This window comes from Varroa jacobsoni, unplaced genomic scaffold (assembly GCF_002532875.2).
Source record: "Varroa jacobsoni isolate VJ856 unplaced genomic scaffold, vjacob_1.0 contig00489, whole genome shotgun sequence".
In the NCBI taxonomy this organism is placed as follows: Eukaryota; Metazoa; Arthropoda; class Arachnida; order Mesostigmata; family Varroidae; genus Varroa; species Varroa jacobsoni.
Window position 1 is genome coordinate 45,476 of NW_019214473.1, and position 8,006 is coordinate 53,481.

Sequence of the window (8,006 nt, forward strand, 5' to 3'; positions counted from 1 at the left end):
AGAAGCAAGGTTTTATCCTGCTGCTTAAGAAAAGTATAATAGATATATATATATATATAAATAATATATTATACTATATATGTATATATATTATTTCAATTGATATATTATGTGTCAATTTGATAGACGACACTTTCGAACGTCGGAGACTCACTCTGTCTAAATAAAACTGAAAAAAAAAAATGATCACTCACAGAATTAAGGTCTATATCGCGCCACAACGCGAAGCTCTCATATGGCCTAACTGTGTGAATTTAGTTTCTCGAAATATTTGAACACTTCGCATTTAATGCTGCCATTTTACTTTAACGCTAAGTTAGTACAAACCCTACTTACTATCGCATAGGATCTTACTCCTAATCGCATACTAGGGTATGCGATTTTGTTTTAGAAATGCATTATAAGATAAAAACACGAGCCATTCTCAGACCTTTTACGCAGGGTCAATTTCTAGCAACTTTATCCTTTTCTTCGTACTTTTAATTGTCATAAAGGACTGATATATTTTTATTTACAGAAGAAAAATATGGCATAGAAGACATCACAGCCTTCATCGTATGACATGTATTGATTAGAGATATCAATGATTCAGGCGCAGTTATTTATCCTATTTAATAAAGTTGTCTATACAGCCTGTTAAGTTGTTAGGTTTTATAAGGATTTCACACTCTGGATATGTGGTTATTGTGTTTGTTTGGTGGAGAGTTATCTGCCAATATGAACGGGCAGCTGGGCAATCTGCTCTTCTTCGGCCGAGGGGCAAAATAAAAAGATGGACGAAGGAGAATGAAATTGCTGATGAGTCAAACGAGAAAACCGACTACATTGTCGAGACAATGCGGTCCCTACCCGTGCACCCTACCCCGACTTTGCCACATCGGTGAGTCCAGTGCTCTGTCATGCTTCCAGGGTAATACAGTAAAGTTGGCTTTTCGTTTGTGAATTTGTTGCCTACAACGAGGTTGACTGCAACGGACAACCAAGGCTCAATATCTGGCCTTAGCTGGCGTGACGCTTTTCGATCCAAAGCGGAGGATACGTGTCGAACTCGTTCTTTGGCAGTTAAAGCCAAAGAACCAACGATGTAGAAAGAAGCGGCCTAATCTGAATTCTGTCACACCCTGTCGCGAGTCACGAAGCTGATAAGCTCATGTCCTCGCCGGAAAGGGAGGTCCCCGAGGACGTATGGATACCCGTGTCGAACAAAAAAAAAAAGTATAACAACCACGTAGTTTCGCTTCTTCGCCCTGCTAACGTTGCTGCAATGTTTTTCTACTAATGTTTTATTAGTAGTATTATGGAGTCGAATAAGGGTTAGTAACATGTAAGGGGCGTGACATAGGACGAATATATATTTCCGTGTGGCTTGGGCTATTCTTCATTTTTGAATTTGCCATTACCGTAGAATACTTTATAATAATTAGCTATGCTTTAGTAATTATAGATATGTATTGTTGTCATACATTGTTTTACTGCATACCAAAGCAGATGATATATACATAGATAATAAACTCGTACGAAATAGACTAACCATGCAAATTTTCCTACGCCATGGAGAGGCTGGGAGAAGGAAACGTATCTGTATGATACAATGGAGCGGTTTTGCTTGCCGCAACCGGACACAAGAGACATTTATATTTGATTCGTATTGGAGACGATAGGGCTGATTGAAGTTTTAATCAATTTCTAAATTTGTCAATTGTATACGATTGTTTATAATATTATCTATTTTCTATGTAACTATCTCGATCGTGTTGCGACAAATGAACCACTAGCATCCGCTAGCTAAGATATTGATGTGGGTCTCATCCATCAACGAATAACTCAGGCATTTCTAGTACCACCAATTACCTCTAAGACCATTAGTTAATATAATATAAAAGCTGACGTCACTTGAACTCACCCGGTCCATCCGTTTAGCTATTGCCAACGGAGTAGTAAAAGTTGATTATAATTGGTGAGTTACGAAGTCACGGCCGACCGAACTGCAAAAGCAACTACCTCGACAGCAGCAGCAGCAGCAGCAGCAGCAGCTTGAAGTCATCGCGCAATTGATACAAAAGTGAGCGAATCATTAACATTAGTTGGAACCATTAATCTCGCCTGCGTACTCTTTCATATAACTTGGAACAGCAATTCCCTCATCGACACCAAAGGGCAAAAGCAACGATCACTTTACCCACTAGTGGATGCAGGCGTCCAGAGCCTTTGTAGGTGTAGTCCTTCGAAGAGATGATTTAAATTTATAAACACATCCAGTGGGAACGAAGGCGAACAGACCGCCATCCCGCACGTATGTGCGCCAGCTCTATACTTTCATTGGTGCTCGTTTTTTCTCTGGCCGCCTCAGTGCCCCGTGCGACGTTTATGTATTCTTCTCCTTTTCATTGTGCTTTTTGCAACAGCGATGACTTGAGCTATAATATGTAGCACCTAGTTGGTACCTGTAAAGTCAAACACCTGCTTCTGGATTAGTGACGGCTGAAGGATAGAGAAGCTCCTCACAGGAGGAAAATTTATGGCAAAAGAATGGGGTAGATATGGGACAGATGACGATTTAGGCGACGATGCCGGATGTATTCTTTTTTCCCTTAGCTTTTAAGGCAGGCAACATCTTGGAGAGCCATTAACACTCGCGGCTGCCACAACCCGTAGTAGCCATACATTGTTTACTAATGTGGCTAACGACTCATTCTCCCTTTATTTCATACATTTTCCCTGTCCTGCCCTGCCCTGCCCTGCCGATTCTCAAGCCTTTATCCACACTGCTACCTAATGGTCACTGGACGATTTACCTATTCCACGGCACGAGAAACGGAAGCTGGCAAAGGACGAAAAACGAGACATCAGACTCGGTGAGGAATCGGTTATAGTGTGATGGGTAGCCCTTTAAAGTGAGTCACACATTTGATGCAGACTTGTCACCTCATATAATCAATTGCACATATTGAGTAATTTTTCTGTTGGCGAACTTTTTTTTGCCATGGCATAAACTTTAAATATGGCATTGGCAAAAAATACCTACTACTATAATAATACTAAAGGAAGACGTTTTGGTTACGCTTCAACATTGGTCATATGCATAACACTAATATTACTAGATGGCCACGAATATGTTGAATAGATATTTAGATGTTCAAGCAGCGCAGGCCTGATCTTCTGAGCGGGTGTCCTTTGTGTTGGGGCGCGTTTAGAAGGTTTCACTATGTTGGATTCATTGTCTATTATGATCATCGTGACTCGTTCGACGTCTTTCTAACTAACGCAAGTGTTGCCGTCTGCAACGAAAGCGCGAGCTTGTTAAACGCCTGAGTTATTACATCATTGTTCGGCAATATATTATTCAATATTACATAGCGTCAAGCTATCATATGTGAATCGAGCCACGTATGGTGCGTAAAGAAGGTCAGTCATACAATGATATTCATTCTTTGCCGAGAAAAATACCAATATAATCTAGCTCGTCTATTCCGTACAGCGCTGGAATATACTCCTACAATACCCAAGAGGTCGATGCCCCATGGCACTGCGTCTATAGCTATGGATTGTAACTTAATTTTAATTTTCTTCCGATGATATTGGATTCGACGTAATGTCTGTGTGGCTTCATGTTTCGTATACGGTACGTGTAAATATATTATATAGAGCAGACTGTATACTATTCTTTGTTCTCGTGATAACTTATACTGTTCCATTTTTTTTTTTTTTTTTTTTGGTTAATCGCATAACCTGAGCTGTTACGAGGTTATAGCAATGTGAAAAGAAACATTTTTGCTTTTTTTTTTTTTAACTGTCGGTATATGTAACATAGATCGAAGGAATGCGGAGATATTTAGCGCTGATGATGATGATGGTTTATGACTGTAGTAGAATTCCTTTTTCATCTCAACTTAACGACACGATTCGCCCATCTGTTCATCAGAGCTCGCTCACTGTACGAGCTTTGTAGCCATACTACTGTCGAATTTTCATATCTATCGCATCCCAAAAGCGCGCATAGGGAAAGGTATCGAGGGGTTTGACATTACTGACTACTGGTGACTCGGCCAACTTCTGGTCGTTGTTGTTATCGTCCCCATGAACCCCCGGCCAGAGTCCTGCGGCGAGGAAAAAAAACTCATAAGGACAGGAGCATCCGCCGGAGCAGCTTCCGGCGTCGATCAAACCTAACTAAAGCTCCACCTTTTCTACACACCTCTGCTATGCAGTAGGTGTTGTTACTTTGACTACATCCATAGTGGAAAGTAAATAGCAGTCAAAGAGAGATATGGAAAAAAATCTTGCCGCCCTCCATTCACTTCGACTTTAACCAACTTCTCAACGTCAGGGAACCAATGTATTGACTGAATACATTGAGCGACATACGAAGAAAGCAACCAGCCATGGAGTCGGGTCCTACCCAAACACAGAAGTTAGATAGAATTCTCACCTAACGGCAGCTGTCCCGTTTGCCAGTATCATAGAAGTAAAGCCTACTAGGCCGGTGATCGCGTAGCATGATCGCGAACCTCTTGTGGGACAAAAATCCGCCAGATTCAACCATCCCTGCCTTTACCCCTAGCCACGTTTCCCGTCGCCCCCCGCCGGAAGTTGGCAATAAAAATATTGGATTTTTGTCGTGACGTTCCCTGTCTGAGCAGACAGGTTTCATACATTACGCCGAAAAGTATCGTTCGGATAAAGTTGAATGGTCATTGTGTGATGACGCTGCAAATGGTAGTTGGTGAGAGTGTCTGTGTAATATAGTACGTATTCTCCTAATTTTATCTTGACTACGATTATCGATAATAGACAATTATGTTACTGTAAATTATGCGTCTTGACACCGCGCGCTGACTTGCTAGCTTCTCCGTGTCTCTGCTCTTTGGTAAACACAAAAATGGTCCATGGCATCATACTTTCGAAAAAACTGACCTGTTACAAGTTGACATGACTATTTATGGTACTTTAAACTAGAAATTCATGTTCCATTGCGAACTTCTAGCGAAGAGTGCAAACAACTTATCATTAGTCATATGTTGCAACCTCATGCTTTAGACCCGATTCAATTAGGTGCTAAATCGCAGGCTCGTCTAGCCAATTTGAGTCACGCGCAAGTTTATTTCAAGCGCCTGCCAGATTAAATTTGAGCGTATGTACATTTTTTGTACAGATAGAGCACAATAAAACGCTAAGCTGGGTTGTTAGGATATCCGTATGTTTGTATTTGAATCCGCTATGGATCATACTGTCCATTTATAAGTAGAGCATATAAGAAAAAAAAAGATGAATTAATTTTTTTTGTTTATCTATAGATTTAGTTGTACGTCCTTTATTACTTCCAAATTTGGCTGTGTACTGGCGACCGTTTCGATCTCCGAAATCGAAATTGGTCTGATGCCAATTGCTTAGTATTTTCGGGGATATTTTTTAACTCGAAATGACTCACAATTGCTTCTTCTATCTGTTCGACAATATCCTTTCTAGCAGGTAAGCGTATACACCTGGCGATTGAACCGTTTTGGACAAAAGCACTAGCAGAATCGCCCTGTCAGCCCCATACTTAAGGGGGACTGCCACCCACTAAAGGGCGTGGGGATCACTTGACTTTATTAACGCACTCGGCGCAATATTATATGTTACGTGAACTTTATCATCTGATCTGTGCCAAGCTTTTGAAAAGGAGGAGAAGCAAAGCAAAGTTTAAATGACCTTAAGCCCCTTCTGCTCTAACAACGAACCTTTAGTTGCTATCGCGTCTTCTCACATCGACGGAGTAGGAATGATACTAACCGATCAAGTGAGTCTATTTCTGCAACCCTCAAAGTTCTTTATCCGATAATGGTTGTCAGGAGCCAGCTTCGTCCCATCATTACTATGAGGACAAACGGCAATACTGTTCGCTTTGCGTTGTAGTGTTTCCCAAATGCTAGCCCAGTACCGCGTTGCGGATGTGTCTAGGAGGGGTCACCCAATGGGGACTGTGTATTATAGCATCGATCCTGGTGGTCGAGCTGAACCGAATATCGTAGAGTGGCAAAGGGTGCTTACTGTTGAAATTGTCCCACCTACGACTGCATTCACTCTACTCAGTGTCTCTTGACGAAGTAACCGGGGTCGATCATCACAGCACGACCAAAAAACATTATGACCGAGTGAGCACACATTGTGATTCTTTGAGACGAAACGCTTGTAGGCTGAAGGGGGTAATGCGGAGGGCAAAGACCAAAAAAAGACAAAGTCAATAAGGTAAAACAATATAATGCTGTAGCTATTCTTTTGTGTCTTGCGTGCTTGTGCTTCTCTCATTAGATCTGTTAGTGTCTGTGTAGGATGTCTGCATGCAGAATGTGCGCATGTATCTGTGTGGATGTGAGATCGGACACGCATCCAGTTTTTTTTTTCTATGCCGCAAACGTACCAAGGGTACGAAGAGCACCAGGGGAATGGGATAGAAACGGGTTATGAAAGGCAGCGAACCAGGCCCGAACGAAGCCCAAACGGAGGGAGGCGAAGAACGTGCGTCACGCGAGCTACCAATCGGCGTAATTGTTCCGGCTAACAACTAACCAACCAGTCAGGCAAGCAAGCAAGCAAGCAACGGCACAACGGACCGCGAGCACATAACATAGCGATGTTGGTAAGTGGGACACAAGCAACTATGATAATGACAACATCGACGACAACGACTACGAAGAGGTCGTGTGATGATGAACCCGCCCAGTGTGTCTGTGTGTATATATATATATAGGGACAGAGAAAGACAACCATGCCGCCCAGATATTGTTGCCTGCACACATCCTTGGCGTCCAGTTGTCCACAAGGGGCTTCATGTCGATTACGTCCGGTCAGGTACCATGTGGTAGCCCAATGTACCTTTGACACTTTGGTTCGTCTAGGCTGTCGGCGGATAAATTGGGCACTGTCTTGGGAACGAGGGCAACAAAACCTGACCCAGCGACAGTTAACCTGGGGAGCTTATCTGTGCCGCGGATTTGCCTTGTCACGGTGTAGGACTGGTGTCATTCGCGGCAAGACATAGCACGGTCCGGCTGGCGCTAGTAAAAGAAAGAAGAAACGTCATGTCAGTTCCGGGTAAATTCTCGGTTAAATGTCAATTTGTTGGCTTCATCCAATATTCTTTAGCTTGGCCAAGGGTCAGAATCAAATAGACTTATTTAAAAGAAAATTTTCTAACACTAGGCGACGAAAAAATATACTTACGATTGCAAAAACCTAGACCGACAATTAAGGCAGCAATGCAAATGGATCGCTATATGAAATTTTATTTTTCGATCTATAATTTTGTTTTTTTTTTTCTAGGCCTTCGAAAACGAAGCATGAAAATAGTAAGTTTCGGAATGTATTTGTTATGATACAATGTTGGCGTTAGATTAGTTATCTGTCTGTAAATAATGCAATTTCCCTTGCAGTTGCTGGCATGCTTTGCTTATGTATGTTTACAGTTCATCAAAGCCAATATACGGACTGTTGTTATCGTTTTATATAATAACTATAAGAAAAAATAAGACACATGAAAACTGAGTTGCATAAGCTCCTATTTTTATTCGCTTTTTAGTTATTTTCCTTTAAAAAAAGTAGTTGTTACGTACCCTATAAGCAAAAGAAATCCAAGTTTAAAGAAGCGTAAGTATAATAAATAAATTTTTAAGGACTCAAAAAGCTGAGCGAGTTGAAAATATGGGCTCGTTGGTTTTAGGGTATCTCCGTCATGCAGGTAAGTGGCTTAGAGAATCCCAAGACAGTTTTGAACTACTGGATCTGTTATGGTCAACCTCCAAGCACCACCAATAACGAAGACCAAATGTTAGTATCAAAAATGTTTTTTGATTGAGAATCCCGCTATTTTATAATATAAAATTTCTCTTCAGCTAAATACCCTCAAATAATGACATTTAAATCTAAGGGTTTATGGGCTAATACTACTTCGTGATCTATTAGAAGATGATCTAGAAGACTGTTCGCACTGTTGCTCAACGATTTTTATTTGATCCTTATGTCTTGGA